The sequence below is a fragment of the Cetorhinus maximus genome, chromosome 5 (genome assembly GCF_964194155.1).
Source record: "Cetorhinus maximus chromosome 5, sCetMax3.hap1.1, whole genome shotgun sequence".
NCBI classification, from domain to species: Eukaryota; Metazoa; Chordata; class Chondrichthyes; order Lamniformes; family Cetorhinidae; genus Cetorhinus; species Cetorhinus maximus.
In genome coordinates, this window is record NC_135883.1 from 89,947,444 (window position 1) to 89,971,497 (window position 24,054).

The 24,054-nt window shown below is 42.2% G+C and overlaps 1 protein-coding gene across 3 annotated transcripts in view; it reads right to left on the reverse strand.

Moving 5' to 3' along the window:
- The window catches only part of LOC144680794 (synaptotagmin-like protein 2), a 272,148-nt gene that overhangs the window by 188,629 nt on the left and 59,465 nt on the right, over positions 1-24,054 (reverse strand). The window contains exons 1-2 of one of the 3 annotated variants that reach the window (XM_078542177.1): positions 21,436-21,537; positions 19,913-20,357 (exon numbers count right to left, since the gene is read on the reverse strand). The gene's annotated coding sequence lies outside the window, so the exon portion shown is untranslated. Of the gene's footprint in view, positions 1-19,912; positions 20,425-21,435; positions 21,538-24,054 lie in introns of those variants that run through there. The other 2 variants (XM_078542176.1, XM_078542178.1) reach the window with 2 other exon arrangements.

Sequence of the window (24,054 nt, forward strand, 5' to 3'; positions counted from 1 at the left end):
AGCCATCCCTTTTCATGTCCCCTTTAACACCATGTATCCTAATTGTCATAACGTCCTTACCAGGCATCATATCAAAAAAGAATGTTGCCCTCAGACAATGTTGCATCCATGTTACTTGAATCATACATACATATATACATGTGGAAGGATACAGTCATGTTCTACGGACACCATTGTGTAAAACATGAAGTAACTCCCTGCAACATTTTTGTTAAACTAACACCTTTGTGGATATCTCAGCCAATATCCCTACTTCAGAATTATTCTGGCCATCAATTTATAAGAATTTTATTCATACGAATTTCTTATTTACGAGAGGGCTGACTATATTCCGTCATCTTTCAGTTGAGCTGTCAAGATTGTGTTATGCCCAGGGAGTTAAATGACAAACCTAAAAAGTAAACAAATAAGGACAGATTTTACAGGTCTGCACAGCCAGCAAAAAAATCAAATGCAGTGAAACAGCAGCTTCCAATATGTGCAGCCAATGGCCAAGTCCCCTGCAGGTAGCGTAATTTTTCAAACTCAGCTCTGAAAAAAGTACAATAATTAAGGAATCAGATGGCTTAAGGTTTATACAAGGGGTTAGGCTATTTCAAGGAATACTTTAGAACTGAATTTAGCACAGCTCCAAATTCCATATTCAAAAGCTAATGCCACAGATGCTAGAAATCTGAAATAAAAACAGAAAGTGTTGGAAATACTCAGCAAGTCTGGCAGCACCTGGGGAGAGAGCAGCAGAATTAATGGGTGGAACCTTGCACTCTCACTGGTGGCGAGTTTGGAGGCGAGAAGGGCATGTATTTAAGCGGGATGGTGACATACTCGAACCCCGCTACCTTCCCAAATTAAGTTCTGGGTGAGAGGGCCCTTGGTTGGCTTTCCTGCTCAGCCACTAATTAAGACCCTTAAGTGGCCAATTAAGGATCACTTCAGGGCCTAATCCCACCACTGTTGGGATTAACCTAGCTGCCAACAGGCCAGTTGCCATACCGTGTGCACGACAGCTGCTAACCTCTGAGCAGCTTGTCACCTCCAGGTGGGTGGGGAGTTCCTCGATCAAAAGCATAGTGCCAGATTGAGGAACTGGACTTCGGGGAGCGGGGGTGTTGTGGCACTGAAAGCCACCCAAAGAAAAGTCATATTGGAACCCGTAGAACAGTCATAATGCACACTAAAGTTTAACCCTGTTTCTGTCTCCACAGGTGCTGCCAGACCTGCTGAGCTTCTCCAGCACTTTGTTTTTATTTCAGATCTCCAGCATCTGCAATATTTTGCTTTTATAGCTATCTTACGAACCTTGTAATTCTAACACCACAATACCTTCTAATCTACAAGAAACAGATGGTGTAAACTTGCACCTCTTACTTTGATTCCTTCCCACCATCACCCCTCAGCACAAACTTACCCTTGTGCTGCTGTCCTTTCAAACACCCAAGAACAGCAACCTGGCCAGGGTAATGGGAGAAGACAAGACGACAGTGATCATGAAGGCTCACCATCACTTAATTTCACACTCTCACCTACCAGCTCAAACACTGACACTATATCTATCTTACAGGATAGATTGGAGGCAGGATCTGCACATGGTGAGAGACTGGGCATAAGTGTGCTGGAGTCAGGGCAGGGAACAGCTCGCCGCAGGGCAAAGTCACACACAAGTACTGCTGTAGGGGGGTCTGATGAGCATTCTGATGGGGAGGCTACAGAAGATAGCTCCCCATACTTGTGCATGGTGAAGTCTGCTAGACAACCTGCATTCAATGTCAAGGAGCATGGAGGAGTCCAGCACCAACTTGGCACAAGGCTTTGTGCAGAGCTTGGAGCCCATCCTTTCCAAGATGGACATGGGGCCAACTCCATCCACATACTTGTGGACCCAATCATGATGCAATGCCTGATGGCCGATGTCTCAGCTTCGATTGCAGCACAAGCATCTTCCAACAGAAATCTGAGTGCAGCAGTGGAGGCTCAGACTGAAGTCACGGGGGCTCAGCTTGGTGCCATACAAGCTCAGACTGCTGCCATCGTGGCTGCAGATACCAGTGATGAAAAGGACTTGGAGGATGCTACAGCAGTCCAATAATCTGACCGCCAACAGATTACTAGGATTGCTGAGGTCTCCAGGGTGAGTGGCAATGACTCCATGTCGCATAAGCTTGGCGTCCTCTCTCTGGATGATAACATCTTTGCTTGCACCACTGCCACTCAGCCAGTGCCCTTGTTGTTGCCGGTCAGCCAGCCCTAACTGCTGTCACCCATGCTGCTGTGGTACAGTCTGAAGTCGGGTATTCTAGGCCCACAGCTACAAAGTCATCCTGCAAGGCATCTGCAATCCCCTCCACTGAAAATCATCAGTCTTCCACCAGCCATGTTGTAGCCATTGGGGTAGCAGTGTGTAGAAACACTAGGAGAGGCAAAGACACACAGAAGCCAGGCACTAAGGGAATACACAAAGGCAATTTGTTTATGATTGCATGCAATATGACATTCTTTCATTTATAGAATTGAGTTGCTTATTTTGTGGTGGCTTTTATTTTTGCATTGTGGCCAAGAGGATGCTGTGATGGACAATGTGCTGTGATATAGAGAAGTGGGTTTGTTGGTGCAAGGTGACTTGGAATTACTGGTATTTCACTCCAGTTAGTTCTTTGCATACAGAATGAGGCTGATTAGGTTGCCACTTTCCTTCCTTTCCTGATTCTTCTTTGTCCTCTTCCTCTTGTTCCTCCTCCCTCCTCTTCTAGCAGGTTGCCTTGCTCAGAATGGCCTCTTCTCATTCTCCCACTCATGCTTTATTCCAAAGAGGAAGGTCTACTCATGCACCCTGGAAGCAATGGGTTTGTGCAGTAGCTTTGAAGTCAGAAAAAAAGTCCTGCAGCACCTGCCACTCTACTCCTTGTAGACTTTTGCAACTTGAAACAACTTGGAAAACACCAAACACTTGTAGAATCATCCCAACAACAACAACAAGAAGAAATCAACCAGCAATTATCCTGTAATTAGTTGATGATGGCTTTAAATAGTTCTGATGGGTGGGTCCTTCATGCTGCTTAACAAGTGTTCAGTCATGCAAGATTGAGAGGCAGTTTTAAGCTCCGAAAATGGCTGCACTGGCATTAAATCGGCAATGCACACTGCCTGACTTTGTGATCTGCCTGTTCTATATACTTCCAGTAGACGATAACTGCATACATGCTATGCCTTCAGCAGCAATTAAAATCTTGTGAAATTCATACTAGAAATGTTGGCACACAGAGGATGCAATTTTGGTCCTTGAGCATCACCCATAGTGCTCAAATAATGAACACTACAGAGTCCAATTTCCTGCTCAACTAGTCCAATTTAAAATCCTTTGAAACTAACTTTTACTCAATGTTAAGTTTATTTAAAGCCCTTACACTGTAAATAAACAAAAGCTGGTGTTGTTTTTTTAAAATATTCATTCACAGGATATGGGCTGCATTTATTGCCTATCCCTATTTGTCCTTGAGAAGGTGATGGTGAGCTGCCTTCTGGGAACCGCTGCAGTCCATGTGGTGTAGGAAGTGCTGTTAGGAAGGGAGTTCCAGGATTTTGACCCAGTGACAGTGAAGGAACGCGATACATTTCCAAATCAGGGTGGTGAGTGACTTGGAGGGGAGCTTCCAGGTCGTGGTGTTCCATCCATCTGCTGCACGTGTCCTTCTGGATGGTAGTGGTCGTGGGTCGTGGAAGGTTCTGTCTCAGGAGCCTTGGTGAATTCCTGCAGTGCATTGCATAGCATTGCTGCTACCGTGCGTCAGTGGTGGAGGGAGTGAACGTTTGTGGATGTGGTGCTAATCAAACGAGCTTTGTCCTGGACAATGTGAAGCTTCTTGATTGTTGTGGGAGCTGCATTCATCCAGGCAAGTGGGGAGTATTCCATCACACTCCTGGCTTGTGCCTTGTAGATGGTGGACAGGCTTTGAGGAGTCAGGAGGTGAGTTACTTGTCACACAATTCCTAGTCTCTGACCTGCTCTTGTAGCCACAGTATGGCTAGTCCAGTTCAGCTTCTGGTCATGGTAACCCCCAGGATGTGGGGGATGCAGTGATGGTAATGCCATCGAACATCAATGGGCGATGGTTAGATTCTCTCTTATTGGAGATGGTCATTAACTGACACTTGTGTGGCGCGAATGTTACTTGCCACTTGTCAGCCCAAGCCTGGATATTGTCCAGATCTTGCTGCATTTGGGCATGGACTGCTTCAGTATCTGAGGAATTGCGAATGGTGCTGAACATTGTGCAATCATCAGCGAACATCTCCACTTCTGACCTTATGATGGAAGGAAAGTCATTGATTAAGCAGCTGAAGATGGTTGGGCCTAGGACACTACTCTGAGGAACTCCTGCAGTGATGTCCTGGAGCTGAGACGATTGACCTTCAACAACCACAACCATCTTCCTTTGTGATAGGAATGACTCCAGCCAGCAGAGAGTTATCCCCCGCATTCCCATTGACTCCAGTTTTGCTAGGGCTCCTTGATGCCACACTCAGTCAAATGCTGTCTTGTTGTCAAGGGCAGTCACATCACTTCAGGAGTTCAGCTCTTTTGTCCATGTTTGAACCAAGCCTATGTTGAGGTCAAGAGCTGAGTGGCCTTGGTGGAATCCAAACTGGGCATCAGTGAGCAGGTTATTGCTAAGCAATATTATGGCTAGCCAAATTATGGCTAACACTTTTCCAGCACACACTCCATCAATTTAACTCTGGTTCCATTAATAGGTTTTTTTTTTACAAATTAAGTATGACTTAACCCCATTGCTATCCTGCACAAGCAAGTAAAATTGAACCTAACAAATTTTTTAAAATGTAATTTTATTCTGTTTGATGAATTTAATTTCTTTCCTCTCATTCATTTGCTTAATAAAGGCAGTCACTCCTTTCTCTAGTTTTCCCAACATCCCAGGCTTCTTATCATTTTTTCTAGCTACATCATTTTCACTTGCTACAATGATGTCCAATTGATCGGTACCCTTTCCCAACTGGGGATATTACTGGTGTTAATGAGAGTTGGATGAGTAGAGGCTGGAGGTATGGTAGTGAGCATCTTTCCTAAGCAAATGGACAATGGTCTTCTTCCTGACCTTCTTAGAATGAAAATATAATTCCATTGATGTAGCAATATATATTCACTAAAAAAAAATAACACAATGACAGATGGATAGGTGGGATTGTACTGCACTCTTCTCTGTTAATGATGTACAGGCAGCTCTCCAAACAGCTGCATAGCACCTGGTGACCAAATTCTCTGGAAGCCACTTTATACTATGAATTACCAATGATGGTGCCATCAGGTATGTTGCAAAAGGACAGTTCAAGGTTGCAGGGATGATGGCAACAACGTTTTCATGTTTCTGGGTTCTTTTGAAATGCCAGTACATGAGGGCACTCACAATAAAACAATTCAATCCTGCATGAAATTATAAATTTACTTTTTTTGTAAAGCTAATCAATATTTCCAGGAAATCTACAATATGAGTAATTATTTTTTCCTTTCTCATACTATCCTGCTTTTCCATCAGTTCTGAACAAGGATTACAAAGGAAATTTTAACTTATCTTTCTCGTTCAACGGTTGATCGACCTGCTTGGCATTTCAAGCGTTTTCTGCCAATGTCAGAATTCCAGAATTTGCATTCATTATTTTTATTCACAGAGTCTAACTATTTTGTTTAACAACAACAGCTTACAACGACAACTTATATTTATATAGCACCTTTAACATAATGAAACATCCCAAGGCACTTCGCATGAGCGTTATAAAACCAAGTATGACACCAAGCCACGTAAGAAGATAATAGGTCAGATGGCCAAAGGCTTGGTCAAAGAGGTAGGTTTTATGAATTGTCTTAAAGGAAGAAAGTGAGCTAGAAAAGTGTAGGGAGGGAATTCCAGAGTTTGGGGCCTAGGCAACTGAAGGCATGGCCACCAATGGTGAAGCAGTTATAATTGGGAATGCACAAGAATTAGAAGAGCGACGATATCTTAGAGGGTTGTGGTGTTGGAGAAGATTACAGAAATAAGACCATAGAGGGATTTGAAAACAAGGATGAGAATTTTAAAATCAAGACCTTGCTTGACCAGAGGCTAATGCCGCTCAGTGAACATGGGGTGATATAGGAATGGCTTTTGCTGCATATGAAGACATGCGCAGCAACATTTTGGATGACCTCAAGTTTATGGAGGGTGGAATATGGGGGACAAGAGTGTGTTGAGATAGGAAAAAGGAACATAGGAAATAGGAGAGGAATTGACCATTCAGCCCCTTAACTAGATCGGGATGCCGACTGCCGCCCATGATCGGCACCAGACCGCAATTTCACACTCAGCATGAAATACGAGCGGCAGCGCTCAGAGCTGTCAGTGCAGGCGGGGGGAGGAGGGCGAGTGGGTCAAGTGCGAACCTGCATATACACGCGTGTGAGCGCTTCATAATCTCCCTGAGGCACGGAGCTGCCTCAGGGAGATGAAGCATTGTTAAAAAAATAAAATAAAAATGTAATAAAACATATCCCCTCATGTGACTCTGTCACATGAGCAGGGATGTGTTATTAATTAATTTGTAAAGCTTTTATTTTATATTTGTTTGCTTTTGGAAACATCACCCTGCACTTGGATGAGGTTTCCAAAAAGATGCAAAGGCCACTTGGCCTTTTCACCTGCCAGCCAACCATTAGGTTGGATAGGCAGCGAAAAATTTAGGTTAATTGATTATTTAATGGCCTTAACAGGCCTTTTAATTGTCGGCAGGCGTGCTGCCGGCTTCGGCACGCGTCTGCCAACCGAACTATTGCGCGACTGTGCGTTGATGTTGGCATGCTCAGCAGGTGTCAACGTGCGTCATTTCTCGCTCGAGCTGGTGAGGTGCTCGCTAATCAGCTGAGCGAAAATTTTTGCTCTTGATCTAAGGATGCTGGAGTCGGAAGGGAAACCATCGTAAATGATTCTCTGGCTACGATTAGATAGATGAGAATGACTATTATAAGTACAAAAATAGATCACTTCAAATTAAATTTGGTCAACTTTCTGTTTTTACATCTCTCCAATGAACTGATTTTAAGGCGGCAAATTTTGCAGCAGCTGCAATTTTTTGCCAAACACTGTTGATTAATTGGAAAGAAAGTAAGTGAGTCATTATGGATTAAACTTGTCTTTTGCAGTTGAAAACAACAAAAAATGTCTTTTTGCTGTTTCAACTGATTTGTGTAAAATTTGGCCAGAATTTGTAGTTCGGTGGGTGGGCGCATGCCCGATCCGACCGAGCATGAAGTGACGCACGTTGACGTCTGCCCAGAGTGCCTGACGGTTGACGGGCAGGCAAAAAGATTTTTTTGGAAACTTCATCCACGGGCGGTATGAGGTTTCCAAAAGCAAATACCAATGAAATAAAAACTTGAATTTTTAATTAAAAACATGTCCCTGCTCACATGGCAGAGTCATGAGGGGAGATGTTTTATTAAATTTTTCTGATGTTTAATAATGTTTTCAATATTTTCTTCATCTCCCTGAGGCAGCTTCATGCCTCAGGGAGATTACTCAGCGCCCTTTCACGCACACGCGCAATGTGCGTGCTAGGCCGGCTTGCACACCTCCCCCTGCCCGCAGAGGCAGCGCTAGGCACTGCTGCTGGATGGGCCTTAATTGGTCTGCTTGCATAGAATCGCGGTGCGTTGTCAATCGTGGGCGGCGGCGGTCAGCTTCCCGACCACCCCCCCCACCAATTCCTCACACCAATGGGCAAAATTTGCCCTTTGAGTTGATAAGCAATTATAAGAGGCAACATTCAGAAGCAAAGTTAAGTGAGAAGTTCTGCCCATGGTTAATGCACTCTTCAGAATTCAATTTCCAATAATTATCACTGGGTAGAATTTGAAATGATCCATGTAATCTTTCAGGTATTGTACATTCTTGAATAAAAATTAAATTCTATTGCATTCACAACATAGCACAACCATGGAAGCATAATATTAACATTATTTCTTTGGAACTTTTCATGTATTAAAGGTTAACAGTTGCTAATATGAGTACTGCGTCACAGAAATACAGCCATGGGAATAATATGGAACATATTTAGAGTAGGAGAAGTTTATATCTTGTGCTGACAGTACAAAACACATCAATAGTCTGAACTAGAAGCCATATATGTCATTATTTACAATGTAACACATTCATCTTGAGTACCAATATTTGAAGAGAGAATCAAATGAGGGCTCTGCCCCTATGAAGGGCTCAGTGAATATGTACATTACAGTGAAACTCAATTTCATATGCTTCTAGCCTGAAGATTTTTGTTTAATTTAAGAAATCATCAAAACTAACATCCCAGGATTCTTCAGGCCTTTCTTGTATTGCACTCATGTATTACATTCTGGATACCTTTGGAAACCTGTATGCACACATAGGAACATAGGACTTAAGAGCAGTGGTAGGCCATTTGGTCCTTCAAGCCTGCAGCGCCATTCAATAAGATCATGCCTGATCTGATTGTGGTCTCAACTCCACTTCCCTGCCTGCCTCCCAAACCCTTGATTCCCTCGTCTATCAAAAATCTATCTAACTTAGTCTTGAATAAATACAAAGACCCAGCCTTTTCTCCGAAGGGATTTCAACTGTTGAATAACAAAGCATGCACCTTGCTCAAAATTTATTTATTCAGGCTTCCGATAACTTTACACATGAGTACAAACTTAAGATTAATCTACAAATCAGTTTGTTTGCGATGTCATGTTAACATCCCAGGCTAAATTTATCTCTCCCTGGATCTATATAATTAAGATGATCCACCTTGCCATTCTATTATAAGTAATAGTAGAAATGAACACTGAACACTGCTGAGTATATTCAAGAAAGAAATTGATAAATTTTTGGATATTAAGGGCATCCAGGGGTATGGAGAGAAAGCGGGAATATGAGGTTGAGATAGAGGAAAAGTCATGATCATATTGAATAGGGGAGCAGGCTTGAAAGGCCAAATAGCCTACTCCTGCTCCTAGTTTCTTTGTTTCAATGAACAAAAGTTCAAAATCAAAGTGACCTTAATTGAGCCCTTTCATGTATATGCAACTTTGCTCCAATGCAGTGATTTTCCTCAATCAACCTGAAAAATTAACTCGGTTTCTTTCCACAGAAGCTACCAGATCTGCTGAGCATTTCCAGAATGTTCTGTTTCCAATTCAGGTTTGTCACATGTGCAATATTTTGCTTTTGTTTTGGGTAAGAATTAAGCTGTGAGGAGGATGTGAAGCGGCTGCAAAAGGGATAAAGACTGGTTAAGTAAGTGGGCAAGAAGGTAGCAGATGGAGCTGTGGGGAAATGAAAAGTAATCCACTTCAATCAGAAGGATAGAAAAGCAGAATATATTTTTCAAGCGAGAGAGACTAGTCAACGCTAGTATGCAGAGGCATTTGGTTGTCCTTGCACAAGAGACATAGGGCAGGATTTTATGCATTGGTGGGCGGGGGCGGGGCCCGCTCGTCGACACGTAAAATGATGCGCGGTGACATCGGGGGGAACATCCGATGTCACCGCGCCCCATTTAAATTTTCAGGAAGGCAGGAGCACAGGAAAATCAGCTGCGCGTCCACCAACCTGTCAATGGCCAATTGAGGCCATTGACAGAGTCAATTATGTAATTAAAGGACCTGCCCGTCCAACCTTAAGGTTGGCGGGCAGGCCAGGAGCCCCGGCACAAACTAGAAAAAGCATGAAATCTCATCCATGGGCGGGATGAGGTTTCATGTAGGTTGTAAACAATGTTAATAAAGTTTTTGTGACAATTATGGACATGTCCCAACTCATTGTCACATGAGGAGACATGTTAGGGAAATTTTATTTTTCTATTTTTACGTTTTGTACATTTTGAGCCGAGCTCCCTGAGGCTGCACTTAGCCTCAGGGAGATGAGCGCGCTCTTTTGTGCACATGCGCAAAAGAGCGCACTCTTAATTTTGAGATTCCCCACCCGCCCACACAAGAAGCGCATAGCACTTCCGTGCGGACGTCACGCTGGGTGGGCCTTAATTAGCCTGCCCATGTAAAATGGCACTGTGCCTCCGATCGGGGGCGCTGATCGGAAATGCGCCTGCCCTTCAACTTCCCCCCGACAGGGGGAAAATTCAGCCCATAAAGTTAACATGCAGGTACAGCAAGAATTACAAGGCAATTGGTATGTTAGTCTTTACTGCAAGGGGGTTGAAGTATAAGAGTAAAAGAGTCATGCTGCAATTATATAGGGCTTTGTTGAGACCATACCTAGAGTACTGTGTACAGTTTTGGCCTCTTTACCCAAGGATCTCTTGCCTTGATGGGGGGGGGTGCAATGAAGGTTTGCTACATTGATTATTGGGATGTCCCATGAGAAGGGCTCAAGCTGAGTGGGTTATATTCAATGGAATGTGATGGACAGGGGAGAGATATAACTGTCATGAACAGGCAAATGACAGGTTTTCTTGAAGTTTCAAAAAAGATAAATGTTGATTATTCAATATCCAAATGTATTGGCAACCACACACACTCGCACGCACATACAGATACACACGCACACACTCAAGAAAAGGTAGCATACACTTAGATCTTAAAGAGTTCAAAGATTCCCCATCACACTTATTTTTGCACCCCTCCCACCTTGCTCCGAGATGAAGCCTTGAAGCGTTGCAAGCCGATAATTATTCTTCAGTAGCCCGAAAGAGAGAGTCTGGGGTTTAAGAAGACTAATTTGCTGTGGTTTAGTGTTTACAGTAGCAGATTTCTCTTGTTCCTCTCCAGTCAAGGTGCAATCAAAGTCCTGGAGCAAAAACCAGCTTCAGTTCCTCAAGTAGAGGGGTAAAAGCCAACCCAACATCTCTACTGATGGTTCTTAGGCAGGGTCTTGTTCCTTCTTGGTCTGGATCTTTCTCCCTCGCTGCTCCAAAAACGTGCCTTATTAAATGTCCTTATCTAAAACCAAGCTTCTATCAAAATGGTTTCTGATGACTAGGCCATTGTCAAACAATAGGCTCTGAGTTTCATCCATTCATTTGCCATCGGGATAGAATAGCGTTTTTTTTTTTGGTTTTACAACCAGTCCTTGGAATTCAACCCCGAAGTCAAAAAGGTTCTGAAAACAGTTACTTTAATTATTTGGAGATGGGCAGCTGTAAACCACAGGAAAGGTCTATTGCATTTTAAATATTAATATTTTAATGACTCCTCAAAGATTAGTTCAAGGGCCTTGTGTAGCTCCATGAATGAAAAGGTCACCACACGTCTCAACTCCATTTTCTTTTGAAATGTCCATTCTCAATTTTGTTTTAAGGTAAAGTGTCAATTTTGAATTTATACTCCCTAAGTCCATATTGTACCAGTGTGATGGGCATGTGGAAGAATGAGAGGTGATTTCATTGAAACATATGAAGTCCTTAGAGGCTTTGACAGGATAGATGCAAAGAGGTTGCTCCCTGGCTGAAGAGCCTTGAGCTAGAGGTCAGAGTCTCAGAACAAGCGGGCAACCATTCAGGATTTTATTTTATTTGTTATTTCATGGGATGTGGGCATCGCTGGCAATGCCAGCATTTGTTGCTCATCCCTAATTGTCCTTGAACTGACCTTGTTAGGTCATTTAAGAGGGCAGTTAAGAATCAACCACATTGTTGTGGGTCTACAGTCACTTGTAAACCAGCCCAGGATGGCAGATTTCCTTCTCTGAAGGACATTAGTGAGATGAGGATTTCTTTTCCTCAGAGTTGTGTATTTTTAAAATTCTCTACCCAAGAGGGCTGTGGACCATTGAGTATACTTAAGACAGAGGTGGATAGATTTTTGGGTACTAAATGAACAAAGGGATACGGGGATAGGGTGAGAATGTAGAGTTGAGGTGGATCTTTAACCATGATCACATTGAATGGTGGAGGATGCTCAAGGGGCTGTATAGCCCATACCTACTGTTACAAATACAAATTTTATAAGTTTATTGAGAAGGTGGACGTGGAAAGGATGTTTCCTCTTGTGTGTGGGTCCAGAACTAGGGGGCACTGTTTTAAAATTAGGGGTTGCACTTTTCAGGCAAAGATGAGGAGAATTTTTTTTTCTCAGAGGGTTGTGTGACTTTGGAACTCTCTGCCTCAGAAGGCAGTGGAAGCGGGGTCATTGAATATTTTTAAGGCAGAGGTAGATTGATTCCCTTGCCTAACAAGAATCCAAGGTTATTGGGGAGTAGATGGTAATGTGGAATTTGAAACACAAACAGATCAACCACGATCTTATTGAATGGTGGAGCAGGCTCAAGGAGCTGAATGGCCTACTTCTGCTCCTATTTCATTTGTTCATAGGATTGTTACGTTTTGGGACTGTCCCTATAATTCAAAGTAAAATGGAGAAATGAAGGGGGTCATGTGACCAGTTCTGAATTCTGCCTGACAAGCTTGGGTGACTTGGTTGTCTCACAGAGGTGTTAGGAATGTTAGGTTTTATAGACAGTTTAAAGGTATAATTATTTATTTAGTTCCAAGATGGAATGGAGTTGGGGGTTTAGAGGATGGTTAGTCAGCACTCCTAACTGGATACAAGGTCCATTTTTTATTATTCACTCATGGGATGTGAGCGTCGCTGGCTAGGCTAGCATTTATTGTCCAACCCTAATTGCCCTTGAGAAGGTGGTGGTGAGCTGCCTTCTAGGAACTGCTGCAGTCTATATGGTGTAGGTACTCCCACAGTGCTGTTAGGGAGGGAGTTCCAGGGTTTTGACCCAGCAACAGTGAAGGAATGGCGATATATTTCCAAGTCAGGATGGTGAGTGGCTTGGAGGGGAAATTCTAGGTGGTCGTGTTCCCATCGGTTTGCTGCCCTTGTCCTTCTAAATGGTAGTGGTCGTAAGTTTGGAAGGTGCTGTATAAGGAGGCTTAACGAGTTTCTGCAGTGCATCTTTTAGATGGTACACACTGCTGCACTATGCATCGGTGGTGAAGGGAATGAATATATGTGGAAGGGCTGTCAATCAAGCGGGCTACTTTGCCCTGGATGGTGTCAAGCTCTTGAATGTTGTTGGAGCTGCACTCATCCAGGCAAGTGGAAGGTATTCCATCGCACTCCTGACTTGTGCCTTCTAGATGGTGGACAGGCTTTGAGGAGTCAGGAGGCGAGTTACTTGCCACAGGATTCCAAGTCTCTGACCTGCTCTTGTAGCCACAGTATTTATATAGCTAGTCCAGTTCAGTTTCTGGTCAATGGTAACCTCCAGGATGTTGATAGTGGGGGATTTAGTGATGGTAATGCCATTGAATGTCAAGGGGTGATGGTTAGATTCTATTTTGTGAGATGGTCATTGCCTGGCACTTGTATGGCGCAAATGTTATTTACCACTTATCAGCCCAAGCTTGGATATTGTCCAGGTCTTGCTCCATTTGGGCATTTACATTGCCATGCAGATGGGCTTTGAGAGGGGAACAGGCCATAAAAAGCCATTGCAGCCTCGACTCACAGTTTTTCTTAAGATGTTCCTGAGGCTCTCATATAGGTCAGTTTACAAGAATCTGAGAGGGAAAGACAGAGCAAAGAGATAGAGACAGACAGTTTCTACTGTTCACTATGTAGATGGGAGCTCATGCTCGGATTTAAGAGACCAAATTCATGAGTATTTAAACAAGACTGGAATATTTGCCTTGCATCAGTTAGAGAGAGGAATCTCCAATGTAACCCTCACTGTGAAAGTTAGTTCAGGGATTAGCAGTTATCCAGAGCTGGAAAAGGAAAAAGGGCACAAGCCATTGGGAGCCAAGAGCAGCTTTGGACCAGTTCCTGGATAATGAAGTATCCAATTAAGGGACAGAGTAAAGTATAACCGTGGAGGGGGATTTTGTTATTTTAAAAATTAAATGGGGTTCTTTTCTATAGTTCTGAGTATAAGTTGCTTCCCGATTGAGTTTAGACATTGTTGTTTTTAGTTTGTTTATTACAGTAAAAGTCTTAAAACTTGAAATCTTCTTGAATGATCTGGTTAGTCACTGGATTCAAATATCTTTTTAAAAGTTATCAGTCTCTATGGGGATCTTAACACTAGTTCTAATTGTTACGTTCTTCTAAACGTTTAACTAAATAAATAGCCAACTCTTCAACTGATCATACCCAAGACCATTTTTTATTCCCCCACAAACTGCTTCTAATTCAGTTCCTAGGACAGCTTGTAATTGTAATCTTTGGGTGGTGGGGCAACGGAGTTAGTGGTGTGGCTATCAGTTTCAACAGCAAAGGGGCTGGGGCTGAGCTGAGCCGCCAGCCCAAATGAGCTGGTTCAATTTTAGACAGCCTAAAGAGTGGCAGGCTGGCAACAAAGTAGGTCCTGAGTGTGCAGGGGTGCAACTGCTGAGGGGGGCAGCACAGTATGGCTGATGGCTAGAGTCTGGTAAGTTAAAAATCGACCACAGTGACTCTATCACTGTAATCAATTCTAAGCAGACAAGTGTCGGTCGATCTTTCTCTTGTTCAGGGAAGGAAAAAGAGCCAACATAGCATTTCTGTCACAGCAGGAGGAGTTATAATGGGCTGGGTAGTCTTTCTCATCCATATCTATTTTTGTAACGCTTGAAAGGCATGAAGACTCGAGCAGAATAAGTATTAATACTGTGTAAAGTTTACTTGCAGCCCTGATTGAAGAATTTTCCCAGTTTAACAGATGGCTTCATTATTTATTCTTCTCATTAATAGTAAATGTAATGCCCATAGCAACAAGCAGAAATTCTTCGAAAAGGATAGGTATTACAACTTGTGAACCTGTGAAGCAACATTGATACAACTATTTACCAGGTTTGAATTCCTGGGCTGCTTTTCACTTGAAATGCTTGATTTTATTTACTCTCAGATGAACAGTAGAAGAACAAGGGCAGTAGATGCATGGGAACACGCCCACCTGCAAGTTCCCCTCTAAGCCACACACTATCCTGACTTGCAACAGCATCAGTGTTCCTTCACAGTCACTAGATCAAAATCCTGCAACTCCCTCCCTAACAGCACTGTGAGTGTACCTACACCAAATGGACTGCAGCAGTTCGAGAAGGTGGCTCACCACCACCTTCTCAAAGACAGTTAGGGATGGGCAACAAATGCTGGCCTAACCAGCGATGCTCACTTCTCATGAACGAATAAATCATGTTAAATAATACTGAAATGTATGCTCATCTTCTTCCAGTAGATTAGTGACAAGTAACATAGCTGGTTTTAACCTGCTAATACAGTCATAGAAACTCTAGCCAGAGCCAGCTCTGTATTAACAGTGTCCAGAACAAGATCATCAACCTCTCTTGGTACTGGACCAAATCAAATTTATGCAGTGCTTATCTACCTAATTAAAATAATCTGTCAGAACTGTACAGGAGGCATAAATTATTGATGTACTTAGTCTCTACATAACTAACTGCTCCCTTTATTGAATGTTGAATTTGTAATGCCCCATTATGTTTTTTTTAAATAACACAATTTTAAAACTGCAATGTTCATAGAAGAAACAAGGACTTAATCCCTCAATCACTCATTTGACAATCCTAATCTCTATTGCCTTTGGGAGCTACCAGAGGAATTATCAAGGTCCCATCTGGTGGGCTGCTACCTGGAGCCTCATTACCACTTGTCCTCTGCCACAGCGATGTTCCCCATGAGTTTTAATTAGGCTACCCCAGGGCACTTAATCTCAAGATTGTAGCCATCATCCTGAAGCTAATGAGGCTCAGGCCCCCAAACACCCAGCGTAGCACAGTGCAGTCCATACCACACACACCCAGCATAGACCAGTCTTTACAATATGCGCCGAGCACAGACCAGCCTGCACTTGACCCAACCACCACCCTGTTAAATGTGTCTTTCCAAAATCTCAAATCTTTCTGAAAGAAATATTTATTTTTATTCATTCTGGGCCCGACTAACAAAGCCAGAATTTATTGCCCATCCCTAGTTGCCCTAATAACTGAATGGTTGCTAGGCCATTTCAGACACAATGGGCTGGATTTAAATGCCTCTGTTGGAACAGAGGCAGGTTGTATTTTAAAATCATGGGTGGGGTCCAATGCATGCCCCCATTCCTATTTTGTGGGATTGTTATGGACCTGGGATAAGGGTGCAAGTAGTGAGCCCACATGCAGCAATTCTGTCCATGTCTACTCCATTGAGGGGGCGTGCATTTTAGACCCCCTATATTCATGGAGTTGGGCTCATTTTGGTAGAAAACATGAGTCACGGAAGCTCAGAGGAATCATGAACTATGGGGGAACCTTAGTCTATAGTCAGAAACCTTGTCACAGCTAATTTCTAAAGTTGTTGAAAACTTCACATCATAATGTAACATTGTTTAATAAGTTAAATAGGTTTAATACATTATTTAATGATAGAAGTTGGTTTAGAAAAAGATAAGTGACCATTACATTGACCAACGTTGCGAAAGTGTTCTGATACATTAGGGTACTTTATCCAATGGATAAAGTGCTCTTCTGCATTTAACAGTATTGAAATTAAGATTTCCTGTATGATTTAATCCTTTCTTTGATTCACTCTCCAAGCATCTGTTCAACCTTTCAAACATTGGAACAGATACCTAAGGTCTTCCAAAAACTTCAAAGGTTTTAATGTACTTAGCTCTGGAGGTTTTGTTGATACAGCTGTGCAATGGAATCTCCTTATGAATGCTTGTCTAAGCTTCAAACCCCATAAATTGATTCAACTCAACAGAAGCTGTTGACACAGGGTTTGTTGCTGTCTAGAGGACTGTGAACTTTGTTTTGATTGATAGTTTTATGAGCTCCAAAGAGGATTAACATTTTTAAAAGAGGTTTTTAAATGGCTGTTTGTTTATTTTGACCATTTCATGCATGTATAAAAGACCTCTCAATTATAGGGCTCATCTGCCTACAGAGGATACTGAATAATTGGACATGGGAGTATGGAGGGGGCACAAGGTGTGGGTGGAGGTTAAGAGGGTGAGGGGCGAGGGGGGGTGAGTGGTGAGGACTAGGATACCTAACACTTATTTACAGAACTGGGCTGATTTCTGAAGCGTATCTTCTCTCACTTCCATTCCATCCTTCTGGAGGTGGTGCCTGCAACTCCAGCCCACTCCACCACACTGTCATGAAAATAGCATGGGCAGGTAGTGCTGAGCAGAAGGCAGGATTGCAATGCCAGAAATTGGCAGGCTTGTGATTCCTGCCTCAAGGTTAAAAATTCAGGCTCACAAGTGTCAATGAATCATATTGGTATGGAAAAGTAAGACCAAATAAAACCAACAGTTATTGCCTTATGACCCAATTGGCAGCTTCTCAGCTTTGTGGTCATTGATACTAGCTTTTCATCTAAATTTAGTTCAAATTCTGAAACTCCAGGTGGGGTGAGAATCCGTGTTCTCCTGGATTACTAGTAATGCAACATAACCACTCAATTTCCCAATCTGTGCAGAGCAAATCTCAGCCTGGCTGAGCAGGGATACAATAATTTGCCGCATTATTACCAGGTAAGAAAGGAAAATATTTCTGCCAAAGTTTTTGGTTCTGATTGTGGTGACCCTTGTAAGTGTCACATAACACTAGGTTCAAGGACAGAATTCTCCCTGGGCTCCTTATGCTGCCACAGAAGAGCTTTCTAACCACTTCCCCCAGCCTGCCTTGATGCAAATCATTTCCCTGGATCAAGGCTGATTAATGCAGGATGAGCTCCTGCCAGATTCTCCACCACAAGGATAAAAACTGGCTAGGAAGCAAAATTTGGTGCTGCTGTGATTTAAGAGGCAGGACCCATAATTAGAGGGAAGAAGGTAAGTGGCCGGAAGGGAAGGCCATGTGTCAATAATCCCTCCAATCCCAGGGGCCTTTTGCCACTGCTCCAGTGTGTAGTGCCCATCTCGTGGTGTTAACTGGCTACAACAGGAAGTAAAATAGAGTTTAAATTGCTGCTGCACTTCCTTACCATTATTTACGTAAGCTGCCAGATCAGTCTACAGTGCTTCCCTGTGGCAAAGGAGGGAGCTGATAGTAAGGGAAGGTAACCAGCAATAGGCCTCCCCTCCCAATTTTCCTTCAACTGTATTCCTTCATCTTTGGCAATTTAGTGGAGGAAAATCCAGCCCCAAGTTTGGCCATGATGATTCATTGGGGAACAGTCTTGCTCTTATTCGAAGCATCAGCATTTAGTGGAGGTATGGAAGACTACACGGGCTGATGGTTCTGTATGCCAGCATCAGTTTGTGTTTTCAAGATTTGAAAAGACAAAAGCAGAAAAATATTTGAGGCATTTAAATATTTTCTACATTGTGTTAGTAACAGAAGAAAGGGGTGAATATTTTGGTGGGGATTTTGTAAATAAAAGGCCATCAAATATTTTTATTATTTGTGTTATGCAGAAGTAAGCTCCAGTGAAAAATTCAATGGGGCAATTCCTGGCTAATGCTCAAATACACATGTAGGGAATTTTAACTTTGATGGATAGTGTAAGACAAGGAATGTCAAAGTATACACCCAATATACACCTCAAATGGAAAGAAAGATCAGGAGGCATGTGCAATGGGTGGCTAATTTGATCTTGCCCATCTTACTGCATCTTTCAAAGTTACAATTACCCCCATCTTCTTTCACTGAGTTTTAAATGTTGAACTCTGAAATTTAGCAATGTAATAGGGAAGTCAAGAGCAGAACCACTGGGATTGAAGGAAAATCAGTGGAATTGGACTGATCTGCCACGCCTCTTATTAGTCACCTGTAGAAGCAGGACTGACAGGAAACTAGAAACAAGGTTCCAGTCTCTTTCTTCACCTGAAGAGGGTGCAGAGTGTGAGATTTTTCACAGGATAAAGAGAAATAAAAAGTGCTATTTACTACACTAACTAGGTCCTGATATTAGTTAACCCAAAAATTGAATTTATGAGTATCAAAACTGTAGACATCTTCCTCACCTCTCAAAAGTACATTTTCTATGCAGAAATTCTATATACACTAAATGGTTTAAGTCAATAATTATACAGATCTTTATGGGATTAATAATATATTCACTCAGCCTGAACATACTTCAGTTCTGCTTCACAGTTTAGACTGAACATCAAAATGCACTGAAATAAAAAGCCAATTACATTAAATTTTGATTAAGGAACTGTACCATAACATGCAGTTAACAGAAAAAAAAGTCAGTATTACTTTTCAGATCAAAATGCAGCCAACACAAAAGCACATACTTGTACGATATCATTATGCATTATTTTGCAACTATACTGCGCAATAGCAAAACAATCTCTATCAAATAGCATGGCTGCAATAAGCAAAAACATTTAGGTACAGAGGTGAAGTATAACAAAATGAAGATATTTATCTCACAGCATTCGTATGCGAAAGACCTTCCGCAAGAACGTTATTCCGAAGTGATAGTTACTACATTGTGACAGGTCACTGCCGAAAGTAAGAAGATCAGCTTTGTTTTTAACTTAAAAGAATACAATTTATAACAAACAGGTGAGAAAGAAAGAGTTGCAAATATAGAATGCCTTCTCAGGACACCCAAAGAAGTTTGCAGTTTATTGTCACTATTGTAATGTACAGGAAACAGAAAAGTCCCACAGACAGCATCAAAATAATCTGTTAAATCAGCTGGTCTGAGAGCATCTGCGGAGAGGAACACAGTTAAATTCCTCTCCGCAGATGCTGTCAGACCTGCTGAGTTTTTCCAGGTATTTTTATTTTTGTTTTTGTTTTGGATTTCCAGCATCCACAGTTTTTTTGTTTTTAATCTGTTAAGTATTCACTGGGAGAACTCTTCTGCTTCGCTTGGGACAGGTTTCCGGGACCTTTGCTGTTAACCTGAGGGTCGACCGAGCCTCTGTCTGAAGTCTTATCAGAGGGAAGGAAGGACAGAGAGAAAAAACCAAATGCAGAAGGCAAGGAAATTTCCTACCTGATGCGATTTTCTTCAAGCTTTCGCAGAGCGGCATCTCTTTGAACGACTTTCTGAAGAGCGAACTGTTCGTCCTCAGACAGAAAGCTCAAGTCCATGATTTTACTCAGATCCTTCTCCGTTTTCATTTTCCAGCCGCTCCACTATCCTCGGTGAAATTTGAATGAACTGAAAGCAGATCAGCCAGAGGAAGTTTGCAACTCAAAAGCAGCAGGGCTTCTATTTTTCCTCCTTTCCGCTATTCCACTGTCTGTATTTGTTCAAAACTTTCTCAACTTTTTGTTTCCCTCTTAAAATTGGTTAGGGGTAAGAAGAGGTTAAGCCAGCTGCTTGCGTTCTTTCAGGTTCCTCGAAGATGTGCGGACATTCGCAAGATTAGTGTCAAACGTTCAGGTTCCTTCAATAAGATTCTATCATCCCATGACAGGGTAAAGCATTGCAGGCTCTGTGAAGATATAAAAGGCAGCTAACAGTGAGAATCTTCCTGTGTCAAGTATTTTCTGTATGCAAATTAAGACTAAGTTGTCATACCGGTTTAGAGTTCGTGTGACCACTTTTGTTGTTTGAAATGAATCGAAGGGCCAAATGGCCTACTCCTGTTCCTAACTCCTACTTTGTTTATGACGAAAAGAACAGGCTATACCAGATCTTACCGACTGAAAGTATACTGCAAAAAAAAAACCTCTGGAAATAGGTCAGCTCTTTAAAAAATGAACAAATATTTGGGACACTTAGAAATGAAAACAATGACTTTTAACAAGGGTTAGGAACAAATAAAAAGGGTTACAAATCTTTAAAAAGGTAACTGAATTGACTTTAATTGTATACCCTGTTATGTTTTTATCAGAAATTGTGGGACCCACCAAAAGTTAAGAATGGATACAAAGATTGTTGGGCATAAATATATTTATGGGCACAGTTCCGGATGCAAGCTGGAACAAAGTCCAGGATCAAACTAATTTTCCCTTACGCCTTAAATAATAATTAGGGTGAGCCACGGTGTCAGTTAGACACTTGAACACCGGTCACTTGTCCGAGCCTTCTTAGCTTCACCATACACCTCAAAAGGTACATCCTGGAGCAGAGGTCAAGGGTGGGCCAAAAGCACCCACAGTTGTCTTGAACAGCTAGATAGAGCCCCTTCCAACACCACTAATTCTACATTACTGCAAGTTTTGGAAAATCTTATTTTAAGCTGCCTCCAATGGTCCCTTTAAATCTTAAGCTATTCAAAACCTGAAAATACCAGTGCAAAAAAATTTACCAATCCTGATCTAAACCAAACACAGGAGCTTTATTTCTAAGGCCTGTTCATTTCAGGTAGTGCACCAGTGTTGCCTAAAATAAGGCCCAAATACAAGGGCCTGAAAACCCATGCAGATGATTGCACTAATTTTAAAACCATTAAATAGACACAACAATGTTAAATTTGCTGCCTGATCCACTGAAAGCATAAATCTTTAGTTTAAATTCATAAGAATTAATTACCTAAAAGCAAAGGACATGCTATTTAGCTTACATACCATGATACTGCTTAGTTTCAGTTAATAGATCTGCTGTATCATTCCATGCCTGACTTGCTGCAAATGACTATTGAAGAGTTTGTGTGCGCCCCACCCAATTTGCCATCAAGTTAATTCTGCTTAATTGGACAAAGAGGCATTTAAGTTGGCTATGCTTTATTGGTGACACCGTAAAATAGTATACATCTGCTAGCACTCTCTAGCAGGCAAGAATTAGAACAATGATAGCAATTGAGTCATAGATGTTGCAGAACTGGTTTTCTTTTATAACAATTGGCCTTTATGTAAAAACATACACTTTGTAGCTGAAAGTCACTATGCTGTATAAAAGTGAACAATATTAATCAGAACATGACTTTCTCTCTCTCTGTGTTGGGCTGGTCATTTCTGACAGTTTTGAGATCAGCAAAGAACTGAGTGGTATTTTATGATTCATAGGCGAACCTTTAATTGTCCTCATTATATGAGTTAACATTAAAACCTGTCACCTTAAGCTTCATGCCAGTACTAACAAATATGGAGTTAATAGGCTCTGAAGTGTAGGAATGGGAGTTTTAGGGAGGGTGGTAGTCTAAAGTGTCCAATTGGCTGCAACTGATTTGAAGCCACTATTGCTCTTCTGACTTCTATACGATATGTTTGCAGAATTCATAGCACCCTAGTGATGAAACTATAAGGCGTCACCTCATTAAACTTTGTGCGTTAGATTCCCATTAAACAGCCTGTAGTTTGGACAGTTTTTCTCATCAACAGCTTTTTGTAAAACTCAGACTTGTACCGTGCATGTGTGCAGCGTGTAAGTGCTTTAATCAGCAACTCTGATTTACAGACGCTGTAATGACTTTCTGTTGTGAGACAAAACAATGATATTTCAATGCTGTAGAGTACCTACCAATGAGACCTGTTGATGAAAAAATACTTCAGTAGCTGATAGTCAATAGGAGTTAGCAATAATATTTGGTACATGACAGGTAATATTTTAAGTGCATAATATACAGTTTATAATTTTTATTTCAGTTATCTCTGTAGGCATGGGCTGGATTTAACGTTCCCGATGTGGATCCCACACATCGGTTGGAGAACAGGCAGGAGACCCACATTGCATCAGTGAGGAAAGCCTGACTGAATATAGTGCTTATCAGGCCAAAGGAGGGCCTTACCTGGGATTTAGGTGGGGGAAGTCCCGCCTAATGAGAGCTGCCGGCCAATCGGGGTGCCAGCAGCTGCCCAATGCCTACAGTGGTAACTGCTGCTGGTAATGCACCATCAGAGGCCAAGGATCGATGAGGGACCCAGGCCACAGGTAAGCGAAAGCAGGATAGGGATTGTGCGGAGTGGGGGTGGTCAGATGCAAAGGCAGGGTGGTGACTTTCAGCAGGCATCCCGCTTCCCAATGCTGGGTCCCTCAGTTGGGCACTTATTGTCTTTGAAAGAGGGACCCGCCCTGAGGCAGCTGGCAAATCTTACAGGGTTTGCTGGACAACGTTCAGGAGGCGTGGGAAAACCATGAGAGCTAGGGAAAATCTCTGAGCACCACTAAGTCCCAATTGGCTCAGGGCTAATGACTTAAGTAGCTCCTTAATTAGTCTCATAAGTCAATACATGGAACATATGAATTAGGAGCAGGAGTAGGCCATTCGGCCCCCTTGAGCGTGCTCCGCAGTTCAAAAGATCATAGCTGATCTGATTGTGGCCTCAATTCCACATTCCTCCGACCCACAATAACCTTTGACTCCCTTATAGTCAAGCATCTATCTACCTCTGCCTTAAAAATATTCATTGACCCTGTCCTCCTCCACTCTCCAGAGAAGATTCACAACCATCTGAGAGAAAGAAATTATTGTCATCTCTGCCTTATTTTTAAATGGTGTCCCCTAATTCTAGTCTTTCCCACAAGGGGAAACAGCCTTTCAAGATCCACCTTGCCAAGTCCCCTCAGGATCTTATATGTTTCAATAAGATCACCTCCCAATTTTCTAAATTCCAATGGATACAGGCCCAGCCTGTCCAACCTTTCCTCATAAGATAACCTTCCAATCTCAGGTATCGGTAGAGTGAACCTTCTCTGAACTGTTTCTAACGCATTTATATCCTTTCTTAAATAAGGAGACCAAAACTGTACACTCTAGATGTGGTGTCACCAATGCCTTATACAACTGTAGCAAAACATCCTTACTTTTATATTCCATTCCCCTTGCAATAAACAACAACATTCCATTTGCCTTCCTCATCACTTGCTGTACCTGCATAATAACTTTTCCTAATTCATGTACTAGAACATCCAAATCCCTCTGTGCCTCACAGTTCTGCAATTTCTCTCTATTTAAATAATATGCTGCTTTTCTATTCTTCCTGTCAAAGTGAACAAGTTCACGTTCTCCCACTCTGCCAAAGTTTTTCCCACTCACTTAGCCTATCTATGCTCCTTTGCAGGCTCCTGATGTCCTCTTCACAACTTACTTTCCTACCTATCGTGTCATCAGCAAATTTAGCAACAATACACTTGGTCCCTTCATCCAAGTCATTGACATAAATTGTAAATAGCTGAGGCCCTAGCACTGATCCCTGTGGCAGTCCACCACATCTTTAAAACCTGAAAATGACCCATTTATGCCTACT